Here is an 18332-nt window from a genome sequence, read left to right as displayed (position 1 = left end):
AAAGTACCTTTTAATTTCCACTAAACCTAACAAGAATGTAGAGAGACCTGAGAATGAGATCCAAAATGTTGATGTCTGGAACTTTGTGCTGCCATCTTTTATAGGCAGGACAAAGACGAAGGAATATGTCATGTGACATCCATGTTAAATGCCTAAAAATGGGCAAATCAATTGTACGAAAATAGGCATGGCCGTGCCAGGAAAGTCACAAACCAGCACCAAAGATCCGCATTTCAGAATCACAAAATGGAAATACCAATAACGTAAGTTCTATAAATGCAAAATACAAGTGTACAAAAAGTCAAAAAATTGAGAAATAGGGGAAAGCTAAATTGCAGATGAGAAAAACCCTGAATCTCAGCACCCCCAGTGATGCAAAGCATCACATCAGCCAAAACTCAAAATGACATAGCTAATGATGTTATCATTTTGTCAAGACTAAAATGGTTAAAAAATACAAATACATATACAAGGGTTAAATCCTTATGGCATTGGATTGAAAAATAGCAGAAACTCCCTCTTAAGATGCTGACTCCAGATGTGACCATCAGGGTTAAAAGGATGCTTTTGAAGAAACTGGCAAGGATAGGGGCATGAACATTCTTAGCTGCAACCTCATTAAATAAATCTGATATTGCACTGAATTTCAACACAGCAAAAATTTAATATTTTTTAGATTTTATATTCAGGCTTACTATCTGCTATGATGAAAGAAGGAGGAATGGTTATTAAAGAGTAAATGCTAGAAAAAAAGTTCAGACAAGAAACATCAAATGAATAATGAACTTGGTATTGCACAGACAGCACTAATTTATAGATCACAGGTCAAATGTGATTATTTTAAAAGAACCAATAACATTTGAAGCTAGCTTCAATCACCCTCACCCAAAGGTCTGTCGTGGAGAGCCAAATGTAGGATGACGATCAGCAAATCTTCACCGAAGTATTCATTTTTTTCATATCTTAACATACTCTAACTCAGACCACTTCTAAATTGTTTTAGTGGTTTGTGACACTGAAACTGAATCACATCTGAAAGAAACTGACAAAACACAAAGTTTACAAGGACACATATATTCAAAAGAAGAGTAGCAAGTGGTATTGGACTTTTAAAAAATTCAAGAGCATTCCTGTAGAAGTGATATCTTTCTGATTAAATTAGAAATCATCAACATTGTAACATGAATATTTCTGAAGTTCTTGATGAAATGTTTTGACACAGTGTTTAGCCTCAAGATGACACTGAGAAGTTAAGTTTCACTGCAAGCCTACCCTAGAACAAGAACTTCACCACAACCACAAATTAAGAACCCTAAACCAAATGTAAGTATTAAGCAAAATATAAGTAAAAAGCCATGCAGTCTAAAATTTCCAAAGTTAAAATATGTGATGGTCCCAGAGCAGTAGGTATTTTATTTAATTGAAGAGAATTAACAGCCTTTGTGAGCCTACCTACAATTACTACAATATAGCGTACTCCTAAGACTGATTCAGATCAATAATAAAATCTATTGATATATGCTCCCAGGGGTTATCTGAAATAGTCACTAGCTATTGTAAACCATCATAAAAACCAAAAGTTGATATAAATCAGTTATATTTTTCTCATAAGCTCCTAAATGGCAAAATCACAGAGGTGGATGAAATCTGACAATGCTGAAAACATTGGATATTGGGTTGGGGTATTTTTTGGGAAATATGCTTCTTCTTCATCATTGCATGAAAGGTAGGTGTTATAGTTAACATACTGTACCTTGAGAATTATTGTGTTCAGCTGGTTATATGTTCCTTTGGATATTTTTTGGGTGTTAGAATGTATTTTGACTGTTAGTTTTTTAGAATACTGTTGATTTTAGTGATTAATAATTATTTTACGTTTTCCTGCTACACCATTGCCATTTTGTATTATTGTGGCCATGGCTATTGTTTACAGAGTCAGCATAGTAGTTGCTAAGTGGTTGCTACGGGAGGATGTCCAAGTTCACACTTTGTGTGACATCTGGGTTATATTGCATAAGGTTCAACCCCTGGGGCTTCCAAGATCATGGCTAATACTGAAGATATAAATAGTATACTTAAAGAAAGTTTTCTTGTTCAAAAAAAAAAGATCTTCGACTTCAAGTTTAAATTACACTGTCTTTCTGGTCAACTATCTCCAACTTTCTCCCAGTCCTACATTCTTGCCCTTGTGGTGTAGCTTTTCCAGGGTCAAAACAACAGGAACAGTTAATTAGGACTGTCAGAAACAAATCTGTCTTCAGGAAACAGGGTCTACATGAATAACTGCTCCACTCCTTGACCACATCCTTCATGCCCCTGGAAAACAGTCCCTGTGACTCGCCATGCTTCCATATTTGGCAGGCTACTAGACAATAAACCCTAATATGTCTGCCTTGTATTTAAATGTTTGCTGTCTTTAGATATGTAAGGTTGTTATGATCTGTAAAAATTTGCAAAAGAACCTCATTATTTCCATTTTCATCTAATGCCAATTTCACTGCTATAAGTTTTTGATGAATAACTTTTACTCATTTATTGAAAAAAGAAGACATACTGGGATCATTTTCCAAGGTCAGGGAAACCCATGACACATATATACTTGCAAATCAAAAAAAATAGTATCTTAAATAACACAAAAAAGGAACAATGGTAAACAACATTTTGAGACAATCAGTTACAATTTGAGTTTATTGTGTTCCAACAAATTTGTATTTTCTTTGTTAAGTTAGTTAGTGATTTACTACAGAACTAAAAATTTGATGAACCATCAAAAATAATTTAGAAACACTATGAAACATTTAGTTTACTTGATTGAGGGAAGAGTTGACAAATCAATATTTGCCTTCACTTTTATCGTGGAGTCTGTGCCTAGTCCAATATTTGAAATTGCATAAACCAATAATGGATCAGAAGCTCGATGGAACTCGCACTTCCCTGTCTTAAGAAATACCTTATTATTTGTTAGCTATCAATAAGAATATACAACTTAAGAATGGAAATTTGATGAAAATACATTGTCACACACGTGCGAATGGGAGGCAGTTAAAGGGCTTGAGTGACGGCAGTTCTGAGAGATGCCGGGAGGTGGCAGAGTGCACTGACTCTTTTTCTTTCTTGCCTGCAGACCATTCCTGGGAGATTCCACCTGACTCTCCTGACATCATTTCCGGGACTGAGCCAATGGAAGGAGTCCTTACTGGCTCTGGCTCCTCTGATGTCACGCCCGGGCCCGAACCAATGGAGAATGAACACATCCCTGATCCTTATGACCTCACTTCCTGTCTCCCCCTTTAAAACCCTGCCCTTTGTCCTTATTCCTCAGTCTGATCTTGGACTCGATTGTATGCACTTCAGTGCTACCGTTTGACCACTACAACTTTGCAGCCAAGGACTTGAGATTATATGGGTGGCTGCCCCAAAACTTTTTCAGTCTCAGACTCGTTTTGTGACAACATGTATGGGAATGATAGACTAAAATTAATATTAAAAAAATAAAAAATAAAAATTGTCATTAACAAAAGACTCAGATACTGAAAGGGGATTGCTAAAGTAGTAAAAAGCTTTACCAAATACATGATAAAAATATATTTTTAAAGTTCAGAATATTTCAATCTTTGATTAAGTCATGACATTAACTTCAAGGGTGAGAACTGATTAAAAGTTCTACTTTTAGTAGGCTACTAAAATATTTTTTTTTTCAGCTTCCTGTTTTCCTTCCTTAACTCTTTTTACATTTATCGTAAAACTTTGATTACGTCTAACTCATATGCATACATTCCTCATTTAAACAGATTCCACTACACATCCCTTCTATGATAATGTATACATGCACTTTCCTTTATTTATTGGTTCATTTATGAGTTTTGTTAGGCACAGAATCTAATTCTGTTATTTTGTTATTTCTCTGCACCATTTTGTGGCTCTTTTGTATTAAGTTTCCAATTGCTTTGTCAGGATGACAGGAAGTGCACAATGTGTTATGTCACCATTGTGATAGTATAACGGTCGGAGTTGTACACTTTCAGGATGTTGTGGACATAAGTCCCAATAAGCACAAACCCCAGCCAGTATTGCTGGCCAAAGCGCATTTGGAGCCCTGGGTGAGGTTGATGAATTTTGCCCTTCTTTGTCAACATGCTCCATGCTCCCTCTTCTAGATTTGGGAGCCCTCGAACCCAACACCAACGGTAATGTAACCGAATGAACTGGCAGATGGGAACAAATCAAATTGAACAAGTGGATGGAGCAAAAGATGTAAGTGCTTTTATTAAAAATACTCAAACAAAACAGTGTCCAAAGTGCAGTGCTTCAAAAACAGTACAGAAATAAATAGTCCATAAAAACAGGGTGAATAAAAGTGGAGGTTAAAATAATCCAAATAAATTAATCCAATTAAAACGAGATTAAAAACAGCAGGCTGGAAACAGTCCTTTTTAAAAACCCAGTGCCTTCTTCCTTCTACTTCCCTCCCTGCAGCTGACCTTCTCTAACTGGTCTGGTATCCTTCCGTCCCCTGGCTCCATACAGCTCCTGCCGCACTGAGAGTCGAGTTCCCCCAACGACCAGGGCACTCACGCTGGGGTTCAGCTCTCCCAAGCCTCCCTGACTCCCCTCTGTGGCCTTAAGCAGTGAGACAGCCACCTTCTGGGACACTCCAGCTCCTGAGATCTCTCAGTTGGAGCGACCACTTCATATTGCCCCCACCGAGTGTCAGCCATAGACAACTGCTGAGGGGCTCTCATTCTAGCTGCCTACATTTATCAGCGAGACTGTTCTCTCACCCGCTCGATCTCATACCAGCTCTTCACTTCTCCAGCCTTCTCCCTTAAACCCTGTCCTTCTCTCCTTTCTTTTTTTTCTTCTTTCCCTCGACAGTCACACTCCTCCTATTTATAATGGGGACATGGCACAGGTGTGACGATTAGCAGCTCCTGGCATCAATTACAGACAAGGGCGATCCCACACCTGTACACTTCAGTGCGGAAGCACCCACGCCAATATCACACCCCGGAACCGCTCTGGCCACCACTACCACGCCCCTTCCTTAATTATTTAAAAACTGGCCATTCATTCTGAGCCACAGACTGGCTACATCACACCACAGTGGCTTATAGGTATTATTAGATTTTGATGACCTGTGGGGGGGGGGGGGGGTTTCACTTGGCACCCCTTTGTGCCAATACCGCAGACTATAAAGGGTGTTTGCCCTTGGCGTATGGAGCGTGCTCACTTTTACTTTCTTAAACGCACCCAGCGAGCAAAGGTTCCCTCTCAGCATCATCAGAGTTCTAAAACCCTCTGGTTTACTGTCATTAAAGGCACCAAATTATTATTATCATAGTTTGATTACCTCCTTGTTGTCTGGAGTGTGCCCACCTTCAGAAACACAAGCAGCACCCCTCAGGCTACATATCGCTGACATTATTATCCTACATCTATGATCCAGGTCAAGTTGGTGTCCCGCAATGTCTGGAGCACATGTGCCTTGAGAAACTCAACAGATTTCCCACCTCAGTGTGGCTTATGTCCCCTAGTGCAGTGGTTCCCAAAGTAGGGGTCGCGACCCTCTGGGGGGTCGTGAGACATTGGGGGGGGGGGGGTGTCGCGAGATGATTTCCAAGAAATCAAATACTTTTTAAAAACTTTTTAGAAATTAATTAATTAAATTTTTTAGAAATAACATTTTATCCATAACTAACAAAACATAAAAACTAGTAGTTAATAGTTGCATTTAAAAAAAACATGCAAATTAAAAAGCCATCAGCCTTTCAAATTTCTTTCCGTTCGATCGCAACCCCTGAGGTGATTACGACAGTTTAACGATACATCAATGGCGTCAGTTGCAGCAGATCAATTTACAGCACCATGTTAAACATTCCGACATGTGCACATAACGTGTAGGTAATTTTCATCGCTTTATGCTTAGGATATTATTTTTGTTGAAATGAAACGTTGGTTAATATCGACCAATGACAACGCAGATAGGTCAGCGGAGGAAAGCGGAGAAGCACCACCGTCAGAAAGCCCATCGTCCTCAGGTACGGAAAGACACCGGAGTGTGCATAAAGAGGACATCCATAAACAGTCGGCTCAGCCTTACTCCAAGAGTCGAAATTATCGAGAGGAATTTATTCAGTATGGATTCACATGCATCATCGTCAATAACGTACAGAATCCTCAATGTGTGGTGTGCACTGAGGTGCTTGCACATGAAAGCCTTAAGCCTGTAAAAATGCTACGACACTTGAAAACTAAGCACCCCTCTCTTGCTACTAAACCAGTAGATTTTAGGGCCTAGTGGATTGACTGGCTATGCCAGCTAGTAATAAGGGCAAGCACTGAATCCTTGTAAAATAAATATTTTATTCTCACAAAATGCTCTTCAACAGTAATGAAGTTCCATGGAGCACAAGAATCAAAGGGATTACCCAAAAAACACTAAGGCAATCCAATACAATCAAAGTCCCAATACAGTAATTCAGAAATGTAGTCAAACACAAAGCATGAAGGTCAAAAAATCCAAAATATATCAAAGGCGTAAGCACAGCAAAAACAAAATTAACTCACTGACTCCAGAGCACATTCACGTTGAACTGCCAGGAACTGTGGAAGACCCTCCAAATTTATAGGACTGTGCAGTTCTTGGTGGTGACTGCTACTTGGGAGACCACCCACAAAACATATGGAACATAACACAGGCAGCTTATATACAAAGACAAAACCAAAAATAAAGAATGATACACATAATCAACATAAATAAAGGATTCAAAAATGAACAATTAAAACATTAATTTGAACCCAGGCCAGAGGAGGAACCCTGGTTGAGACAAGGCACGGGATGTCCAAAATTACGGATACTCTGACAAAACTTTGTGTGTGCTTTTTGTTACAGTCCTTTTAGTTAAAAGATTTCTAGCTTCTAATGATGAATTCAACTCCTGTTTAGCATTTTGGGTCTGGTGCTTAGTATTCCGATTTCCTGTTTTTGATTTTGCACCTGAATTTTTGAGTGAAGTTTTCATCTCCCAGCGTATTTATTCAACTGCCCTTGCGGCCTGCCAAACGTGTCATTCTCTGGCAGAGCAGTATTCAGTCTCTTGTTGGTACTGCAGTAGCAGGGCGCAAAAATTAAGGTAGGGAAACGATGACAGAATGTGGTACAAGAAGCAGAGACAACAAAAATGCACAAAATGAAGTGCTGTTTTCTTCAGGATTAAAAACATTCTCTTATTTTTGAATAAATATTTTATGAGATAAATTATATTTGAGAACACATTGAAGTGTGAGGTGCAGCACCATTAGAAAAAAAATCAACTTTCATTTCTGAGTCAATTTGAGTGCCTGCCACTGCACATTTCCAGGAAATTCTCTGACAAATTAAATTATAATTTTGGAAATTGTCTGCAGTTACTTAAATGAAAAACAGTTTTTGAACGTTGCTGCTTTATCATTGGAATTACATGCTAAATACAAAGCCAGACTATCCAAGTGTAACTGTCTTATAATTAAAGTAAGAAAACAAAATATTGTATTTATATTCAGTAATTTTATACATTATGCTTATTTCACACAGTTGTCGATGTGTTTCTTTAAATAGCTGCCAGTCAGACTTGCTTGTACATTTTGAATTAGACTTTAGACTTTGCCTACTTTCTCCAGGAAATAAAACTTCTACTCCTATTCTTGAAGGTCCCACCTAACACTCTTGAAATTGCTCAGCTAACTAAAATCCTGCATCATATGTGAACCCAGTCTTAATGAGATCATATCTGATAATGGCAGTAGTGATGTTAGTTTTATTTATCGATTTCAGTTCATGTATTGTTGTGGTGGTTGTGTAATTTAAACACTAGCCATGGATGGTTGGTTTTGTTTTTAGTGCAGTATTCACTTTTTTGTGAAAAATGGAGCTAAAAGTGCACTGGACTGGAGAAAAAGGGCAAAGTCGTATTGCATTTTGGGCTGAAAACAGTGTATGACGCCATTTGCCACCTACAACGCATAAAAACATATAGGCAAATATGGAAAAAAATGGATGAAACAGGTACCAGTAATTTTCAGATTACCTTTCATGTGAGTAAATGGGCAGATATGCTTCGCTTATAATTATATCAATTATATGTCCTTTACATTTCTTGCTTGTGGTAAGGAAAAGCTTGGCCATCATTAATCCTCAGGTTCCCGGTTCTGGTGGTTCTTTTACTTACTGCAGATGTGACATTATTCTTTAAACTATAGATCTGTCTTCTCCAAAGTTTCTATCTAATACAATGACTGAATGTCTTTTATTCCTTTGTAATACCTTTCAGCAACACATACTTCCGAAACTCACCAGGCTTCCCTTATGGAGAATTAATTATGAAAATGCACCTCAACTAGTAAAGAAACAGGGGATACCCTACAAGATGCAACAACTTCATAGGTTCTCCTTTGGTAGCCACTCTTGGTCATATCTTCAATGCTCTTATATAGCCACTCTGAAAGAATTTAAATCAGAATGGCTTGTGTTAAATGAACCGTAAAAGCGTGCCCACGTCATTCCTAAATACACACATTCAATCATTAATGTAACAATGGCTATGTTGTTAAACATGAGTGGTGAAGATGAGCTTTAGGGAGGGCTAACCACGCAGCGACCTGTCATTCAACTGTTGGCCTTTGCCATTATTTTGCAGAAAGATACATTGCTGTGAGGGCTTTAATTCCAAGTTTAATATGAATTGTTAAAATTAAAGGAGAAAAGTATTGTTAAGTTAGGTGCGAGCAGCATTAGCCTGGCTACATAGTGAATGTTATTTCATGTAGTTACTAGCTTTCAAGTAAGTGAATTTAGATAAACTTCATTACCACCATGGAAACTCCTCTGACAACAGTAGTATGAGCAAACATAAATTGTTTGCAGATTAGTTCTAGCGCCAGTAAAACATTCTTTAATGTGAAAAATCTGGAGCAATTCACAAATGATCACTATTTTGCTGTTGTGGGTGGTCCTAACCAGTTCAAGTTGTGTGAACATTTCCAAGTCATCAATTCAAGCTGTCAGATTGTTTCTTTGATAGCTATGATATGACATGCTCTTATTTTGTTCCTAATATTCTTTGCATGCTTAATATAAACTGTTTCTTGGAAATATATTTTGCATTCCATTCTGTAAACTGCATGTTCTAATGTGCTTGTCATTTTATGCCTTTGCCATGAAAAATATCATTGTAGTCATTTTGAACATTTTTTAAATCTGAAGTACTGTAAGTTTCCATGAAATCTTTACCTTTAATGTATGAAAATTATGAACATGTTACGATATGCACTGTCAAAAGAGCACAATGATTTCCATACTAGGGAAAGTTTAGTGATCTCATCATGTCATTAGAGCATACTTTAGTAAATTATTTGCATAAATACAAATCAATTCACTGTCCCTCTCAAGGAGTAATATGCAAACTGTCTCACCAAACAGAAGCTACTATAATAACATAACTTGTGCAATAATAAGATTTATTTTGGTTAGGAAGACAGACTTTTAATATTTAAAAACTAGCCACATTCCATTATACTTCTTATTAGTAAAGAGACACTGTTCTAATGCTTCATTTTTGTGTTGCCTTCTGACATGTTTACTGCAACTGATTCTTTCCACATTGTATGTTATACACTATACATGATTGATGTTCTACCTTGGAAGAGATTCGCTACAAAAAAATGAATGCAAAATGTACACATAATATACAATTCAGGGCATTCAGTCAGTCAGTTAGTTAGTCAGTCATTATCCATCCTGCTATATCTTAACACAGGGTCATGGAGGTCTGCTGGAGCAATCCCAGCCAGCACAGGGTGCAAGGCAGGAAGAAATCCCGGGCAGGCACTTATTTAACTGTTTTCGCATTTAAATTTTTGTTTAATTACTTAATTGACCAGACAGATGTTACATTTTTGTTTATGAAATATTTTTATAATAGTTTGTCATATTCAAAAATAATAGTGATAACAGAATGTAATGTAATATAATATGATGTAAGAGACGGCCGGCAGTTCAACCCAGCCGGGACGCCCCTAAGATAGAAGGATGGGGAAAAGTTTTTTTTTGAGGACACTGCCTCCCCCAAGACGCTAGATGACAGCTCCCCTGGACTGCAGCGGTGTCCCAGGTTCCCATAGGGCACTATGGGACATGGAGTTTGGCAACACAGTCCTGCTGGGTACCGTGGGTGCTGCCAGGGGGCGCTGTGGGAAAACGGTGGGAGTCCAAGTGCTCACCTTGCCCGGAAGTACTAACGGATCACGTGGGCAGAAACCCAGAAGTACTTCCGGGCTGACAAGAAAACTCAAGTTATCCATCTGACCTGGAAGTGCTGGCAAGTCACGAGGCCAGAAGTAAGGAAGCATTTCCGGGTCAAGGACTATATAAAAGACTGTTGGAGACCCAGCAAGCGAGCCTGAGTCAGAAGGAGGTGGACAACGCTTGCTGGCAGGTGTGGAAAAGAGAGAATATTGTGTTTATTATTGAGTAGTGTGTTTGTTGTGGCTGTGGTGCTTTGGAGACACGGTGCAGGAAGAAAATAATTTAAACAATATCTTCTTGGTGCTTTTACCTGTGTCCTGCATGTCTGTCTTTTAGGTTTAAGGGGCTACAGTGACCCCTAGCATCCACAATATATTATTAAAGTACATATAAGTACATTTATACAAGATACATCTATGATATATCAAAAATTAAAAAAGAACAAATTGGTATTAGTGGGCTCCTTTCAAAAAAACGTTAGGGGGGCGTGAATACTTAGAGGCTGAGAAACGCTGTCTTTACTAAATGAACAGCATGAAGCCAGTTGTCAATAGTAGAGCGGGAACAGCTGTTGATTCGATATGAAGAAAGTTCAAGAAGGGTTAGATTGTAAAATGAAGTCTTCCAGATTGCAGGAGAGACAATGGCAGGAGATTTCCAGTGAGAGGCTGAAGGCAACTTAGCTGCAATGGTTACAGCCATTAAAAGCCACCGCTGGGAGAGAGAAAGGGAAAGTGAGAGTAAGAGAAGAAAGGTATAGGAGGAGGAGAACTTCAGGAGACAGAGGAATGGGGAAAGAAAGAACTGCAGAAAGGAATTCAGTCACATAGCACCAGAAAGCCACAACATAAGGACATTCCCAGGACATGTGGAGGAAAGCGCCAGGGACTTTAAAAGGGCAAAGATGGCACATACGATCTCGATAATGACTGCAGGGAGAAGGGTACATTCTATACACACATTTAGATTGGTGATTTTTAGAGCAATTTTTGATTATTTAGAAAGATGGCTTGCCAGCACAAAGATTCCAACTTAACTGATGTAAAAACTGCATTTTTTATACTATTGTTAGTTGTTGGCTATGGATGGTTTATTGAGTTTCATATTTCTTAAACATACCATTTTTGAAAGAAGTACCTGATGATGAGACAACACTCTACTTTGAAGTCTCCAGCTAAAATTGTTGGTTGTAACAAACCATAATGGACTGCAGGTCTTTGCAACACTTTGCCAATAACTTACAGAAACAGAGAAATGTTGAACCACCATAAACTGCAGATATGGCAGCCATGAGGTTGTTTTAGTGAAACATAAGTTTAGTCACGCACGTGCATTTAGGAGTCAACCAAAGGGACCAGAAAACGGCAATTCCACGCCAGGCCAGGGGGCGGCGGGTTGCACTAAACCTCTCTCTTTTCTATCCGCAGATCAAACACGAGAAATTCTGCCGGTGTCTGATTACAGTCCGACGACGTCACTGCCTGTCCTGCCCCCCCATGAGGACATCGCTTCCAGTGCAGCCCTGATGACATCACTTCCCTTGAACCACCTTAAAAACCCTCCATCCTCCATACAGTTTTAATTCAAACCTGTACACATTGTACGCGAATCTAAGCCTTTTGCAGACAGGGTAACTGTAATGGTGGCTGCCCCAAACCTTCATTGTGTGTCCGACTATTTCTTTCATATTTTAATACTGAGTAGAGGTTTATTCACTGTATTCATAACAGATTCAGAGCCACACTTAGGGAGCTCTTTTACTCTTCAGTTCATTTCTATAGTTAATTTTTTTTTTGCTTTCCTTGTTTGCATTTTTAATTTTTACAATTATGAGGATCATTTAACTCACCTGGAACAACTTCAAGCAGCAGGAGAAATTAATTGGTATGATAAAGGTTCAGGCAAGTCATTAACCCATGTTATTTACCTATGACAGTGACTATGTTGGCATTTCAGTAACTTGCGTTGAGGATATACTGTATTTTGCCGTCAAAAGTGTCTATGAGCAATATAAAAGAGGAAAAATGCACAAAGTGAAAAAGTCTTTCTCAAGGTAAATAAAAACAGCAAATTGTTCAGTAATAGAGATCTGTTTTAAGACAAATATTTTGAAAATTTGCCAAAGCTTTTTATATAGAAGTTTTTCAAATAAAAAAAAATGTACAGACTAAAATCGAACTTTTCAGAGAAAAATCTTTCAGTATAATCAGTCTTTAATTTTGCTTGGGTAATTTGAATGAAAAAGCTTGTAGTAGCTACAACATTACCATTCCATCCATTATCTAACTCACTATATCCTAACTACAGGGTCACGGGGGTCTGCTGGAGCCATTCCCAGCCAACATAGGGCACAAGGCAGGAAACAAACCCACCGCAGGGCACACACATCCACACACCAAGCACACACTAGGGACAATTTAGAATCGCTAATGCACCTAACCTGTATGTCTTTGGACTGTGAGAGGAAACCGGAGCACCCGGAGGAAACCCACGCAGACATGGGGAGAACATACAAACCCAGGTCTCCTTACTGCGAGGCAGCAGCGCAATCACTGTGATTACCCTTTATCATATTTTGGCATCTTCAAATAATACAGTGTAGCACATAAGGTCTTTGTCCACCTCTTGGACCCTCAGGTACCACTCCAAACACAGGGTAAAAGCACAAGACTCTTTTATTTTCTTCTTGTATAGTGCACCAAGCACCCTCCACTCCACACTATTCATAAATAAACTCTCAATAATACAAAACTCTTTCCTCCTCGCCCAGACACTTCGCCCTCCTACCTCCCAGCTCAGCTCAGTGTCTGGGCTTTCCCACAGTCCTTTTATACACACTGACCCGGAGGTGTTCCTGTCCAACAGTCCACAGTTCCTTATTCCTTCCGGGTCAGGGTAAACAGTCCTTTTCTTCAACCTGGGAGCACGTCGTTTCTTCCTGTCATGTGACCCTGACGTACTCCCGGGTTATAGGGCACATAAGAGCCCACGAGCCCCCCTACAGCGACGCCTGGTGGCCCCCAAGGTATCCAGCAGGGCTGTGTATAAAAACTACGTAGTCCATGAGGCCCTGCTGGAACTCGGGGCACGTCCATGCTGTCCGGATAGCTCCTCCTGGCGGCCTGGGGGTGAGGGCCGGAGTAAGAAGTCGGCAATCCACCACAACACGTATCAGACACAATTACCAATTACTTGTTCACATTTCTTACATAGCAGGAATATGGGCCTTCTCTGTCCTTTGAATTATGTCCGACTACAGAGAAGGCCGAGTTCTTTCAGGTTCTCTGACTGGAAGAGAAGCACTGGCATGGTATGATCTGGTTTCTCTTTTATCTGTTCCATGGACCATGTGACCAGAAGTTCCAGCCAGTTTCTGTGAGACCTTATTCTTATACGTTGCTTCACCTGGTATACGTCTGGAGAACTTCTTCAGAGGTTTGCTTCACTTGCTTAGGATCATGGAGAGAGCCATAAACAGAACAACAAGGAACTCTGGTAGCCATAAAACTGGTTCTGATTTCATTTTGGGAAGCACTGGATGCTGTTGTTATAAAGTTGATGGGAGTCAACTGGTATTGGACATAAAAAGAAAATGATAAGATAGACTTTCAAGTTTCAGACCTCCCAATTATGTATTGAAACTGAATGAAATCCTTCACTGGTCTCTCTTTGGACCATTAATGCTTGGAATTTACATTAATGATGCAAACTAGTTATTAAACTTCTGGAATTTCTAGCTGAAACTGCAAATACTAAAATGTAAGCAAAAATATTCACAAATAGATTAACTCTTTCAGGGCTGATGTCGACTTTTGTCGAAAGGAGGTTGACGATGGTAATAGACTGTAAACTATGACAAAACCAACTGTTATCTTTTAGTTGAACTCTTGTTGCTAGAAGGAAAGTTAGATTCATTGGTTTGACTGAGATTTCCTGCACTCGTGCGAGTAGCAAGGCGCAAACAACGGCAAAAATGGCACTGACATCTGGCGAGAGATCAAAGTGAATGCGTAAAGCAAAACACTGCGTGGACGACGTTTTGCCTATTATCTCTGAACTGGCCTATGACTTGTTGGACTCAGATTTTGATTGAAAACGAATGTGAGGTTCCAGCTTCAGCTGATTGGTCCCCAGTTAATCGTTGTACTGAGAATGTTCGCCAGGGAGGACTGCCACTTAACAATGATAACAGGTAGAAACCAGATTGCAATGCACTGCGACTTTGTCCCAGCCACACAAAGGCAGCCTGGCAGCAAGACTGACGCATATTCTTGGTAAACTGGCAGCCACAGCATGCAGCAACAGACGTTTTATGTTGATTTCTGTGTGAAACTATTGCTTTTCAGAAACTATGTTTTTTGGAAAAAATATTCAGCCCTCAAAGAGATAGTAGTCTTTAAAACTAAAAAAAGACTTTGAAAATGCAGTTTAATATAAAATATGCAACACAGAGACAAAGAGAACATTACCACACAATACGGGTGTTACTGTCCTGCGAGAAAAAACCTCTGAAAAGGTTAGGGGGTTAACTTTGATGCAAAATTCTTTTTGCTTACGTAACAAGGAATTGAAAAAGAAAATAAATGTTACACTATATTGTAAAAGATATTAAATCTAAATCAAGGGACGTTATACTCAAATTCTATAATGTACCTGAGAGACCAAATCTGGAGTACTGTGTGGAGTTCTGCTACACTACAGAAATGACAGGGTATCTTAAAAAGATGTGAAGAGACAAGCAAGCAAGTACATCTCAATCAGGTCTAAAAGCATATCCTACTCTGTGAGGTGTGGAGGATTGCCGGCTTTCCAGTCCGGCCCTCACCCCCAGGCCGCTAGGAGGAGCCCTCCGGACAGCATATTGGTGCCCCGAGTTCCAGCAGGGCCTCATGGACTTTGTAGTGTTTTGACACAGCCCTGCTGGATACCTTGGGGGCCGCCAGGAGTCGCTGCGAAGGGCCTCATGGACTCTTTTCTGCCCTATCACCCGGGAGTGCATCCCAGTCAGGTGACTGGAAGAAGCGATGTGCTCCCGGGATGAAGAAAAGGACTTTGCCCTGACCCGGAAGGAAAACGGACTTGTGGGTTTGGCTTGGGGCCACTTCCGGGTCAGGGGCTTTAAAAGGACTCTGGGTAAGCCCAGACACTGAGCTGAGCTGGGAGGTAGGGTGGCGACGTGTCTGGGAGAGGAGGATTGTATTAGAGAGAAGAGTATTGTTTATGAGTGTGTGGAGGAGAGTGCTTGGTGCACTACTGTACAACAACAAAATAAATAGTTATTGTACTTTCACCTGGTCTGAAGAGTGGTACCTGAGGGTTCAAGAGGTGGACGACACGCTTATCTGCTACACTGGCGTAGTCGGCAGGATTCTCTGGCCGTCTGGAGGCAGAGGATCTGCATCAATAATCAAATTCGTTGTGGCAGAGAACCCTAAGAAGGTCCATCTAGTGACCGCGGAGGTGAAAACTCCACCCGCGACCAAGAGCGCTGCAGCGGGAAGCCTATATCTTCAGCAGGCAAGAATGGGGAAAAAGTCTGGCAAGAAGAAGGCCAGCATCAACTGGGTGAAGACCGCAACCGATGCCGAGCTGTACTGGCTTCACCTAACTGGGTGTGAGGGGGACCGACAGTCGATAAAAGCTGAGCAAGTCCGAAGGGCGCAATTGCAAGTAGGCTGCCAGCAATCGGCTACGTCAACAGCCCTGAAGGAGTCGGGGACACAGCGGGAGAATCCGGAGGTATGTGCCGGGGCAATGCCCGATGGGCAAGGGACTGTTTATTCCTATTTTGCAGAGGCCTGCCTTCGGAAAACACCCGCTGATTCGGATACCTGCCTCGTACCGTGGCAAGATGGCCGCGATACCCAGAAGGCAAGTCGGATGGAAGCGGCCAACCCATTCGTGGGATCTATCCACGTGACCTCGCGCGACGACAACCAGGAAGAAGGTCAGTTGGGAGCCGTCGGTGAGGTCAGTAATTCCCCAACGCGTCTGCGCTCCCTGAAGGGGAAGGGGGCGGCGAGCGAAGCAGCGCCATCTGTAAATAAAAAGAAAGAGAGACGGAATTTGACTGAAGGATCTGCCGCTAAAGTGAAAGAGGCAGATCCCAGTCGGCTTGTTGCAGCCACCCGTCCCTCAGAAGACTCCAAATCCCAGGAGCCCTTGCGCTCATCAGCAGAGCACGTGCCAGGAGTGGACGTGCTCATTGGTTCCCGGTCGGCAGATGACCAAAACAAGGAAGTGGCCTTACTGCCGGCCGAAACAAATAACTTTACAAACTTGCAGGAGCTCGAGAAATGTCTCGCGCCCCTTTACGCTTTCTTCCAGGGATTACAGGAGGTGAAGGAGCGTGTCGAAGAGCTGGGAGCTGCAGCCGAAACGCCGTTGAGGGGATTGCAGGAATACCTTCGGCGGTTAGGCCGTGAAGCCCCGGCCTCGATTGATTCGGCGGTGCAGGTGAGTGAAATCTGCGCCGTATATGATAAGGGGACGCAGTGTGAATCGGCACCGTGTTTAATAAGTTGCGGTTGCCAAAGCGCTGTGTCTCCGACAATAGAATGTGGTACCATGACGGAGTGGTTGGGCAGCGATCCGATGGAACCGGGGCGGCGATATCAGACGCCGCTCCGGAACAAAGCGGACCGTAAAAGCCCGACCCGCGTGGAAAAGGGGTTGCCGTTGGTTAATGAAGAGGCGGGAGAAGTGCCGATCGTCCCGGGACAGCTGAATAGTGCTGTTCCCCGGAGCGATACGGTGCTAATGACGCCGCCTCCGAGTTTACACAGGACAACGGGCGTGCAAACAGCAAAGAGGCTCTCTCTCTCCCATAGAGAGCCTCACGTTGTGCACAAGCCCCAGAGAAAGCAGGAAATCCCCACACAGAGATGCGGGTCTCCTAACAATATAAAGAAAAGGGAAGAGAGCAGCAAAGCGGCTATAATTCCCTCCTTGGCGGAGGACAGGGCGGAGCTAACCCTGACGGAGTTTCCCAGGTGTTTTAGGTCCCAAGAAGAGAGGCGACCAGGAGGACGGCGGCGGTGTTACAACTGCCGTCAACCGGGCCATCTATGGCGAAGTTGTCCCCGGAGGACAGGGGAGCGGTGGGTTAACCGGTACACTGTTCCCCCAAGGTTCGCTGGGGGGTCTCGACATCGTCGCCAGGGTCCAGACGACGCGTCCTCTTGGAGGAGAACGTCCCTCGCGGGGACCAACGCTCCGCCCCAGTTGGCTTCGCTGAGAGGGGGGAACTGTGGAGGATTGCCGGCTTTCCAGTCCGGCCCTCACCCCCAGGCCGCTAGGAGGAGCCCTCCGGACAGCATATTGGTGCCCCGAGTTCCAGCAGGGCCTCATGGACTTTGTAGTGTTTTGACACAGCCCTGCTGGATACCTTGGGGGCCGCCAGGAGTCGCTGCGAAGGGCCTCATGGACTCTTTTCTGCCCTATAACCCGGGAGTGCATCCCAGTCAGGTGACTGGAAGAAGCGATGTGCTCCCGGGATGAAGAAAAGGACTTTGCCCTGACCCGGAAGGAAAACGGACTTGTGGGTTTGGCTTGGGGCCACTTCCGGGTCAGGGGCTTTAAAAGGACTCTGGGTAAGCCCAGACACTGAGCTGAGCTGGGAGGTAGGGTGGCGACGTGTCTGGGAGAGGAGGATTGTATTAGAGAGAAGAGTATTGTTTATGAGTGTGTGGAGGAGAGTGCTTGGTGCACTACTGTACAACAACAAAATAAATAGTTATTGTACTTTCACCTGGTCTGAAGAGTGGTACCTGAGGGTTCAAGAGGTGGACGACACGCTTATCTGCTACAGAGGCTAAGGGAATTAAACCTCTTTAGTCTTATACAGAGAAAAGTTTGCAGTGTCCTAGGACCTAGTCCATGTCTTCAAAATTCTCAAGCACATTAATTAAATTTACCCATAAGAATTCCATCCATCCATTTTCCAACCCGCTGAATCTGAACACAGGGTCACGGGGGTCTGCTGGAGCCAATCCCTGCCAACACAGGGCGCAAGGCAGGAACCAATCCTGGGCAGGGTGCCAACCCACCG

The sequence above is a fragment of the Erpetoichthys calabaricus genome, chromosome 5 (assembly GCF_900747795.2).
Source record: "Erpetoichthys calabaricus chromosome 5, fErpCal1.3, whole genome shotgun sequence".
NCBI classification, from domain to species: domain Eukaryota; kingdom Metazoa; phylum Chordata; class Cladistia; order Polypteriformes; family Polypteridae; genus Erpetoichthys; species Erpetoichthys calabaricus.
The sequence above is the reverse complement of the archived record's forward strand: the minus strand, read 5'-3'. Positions refer to the sequence as shown.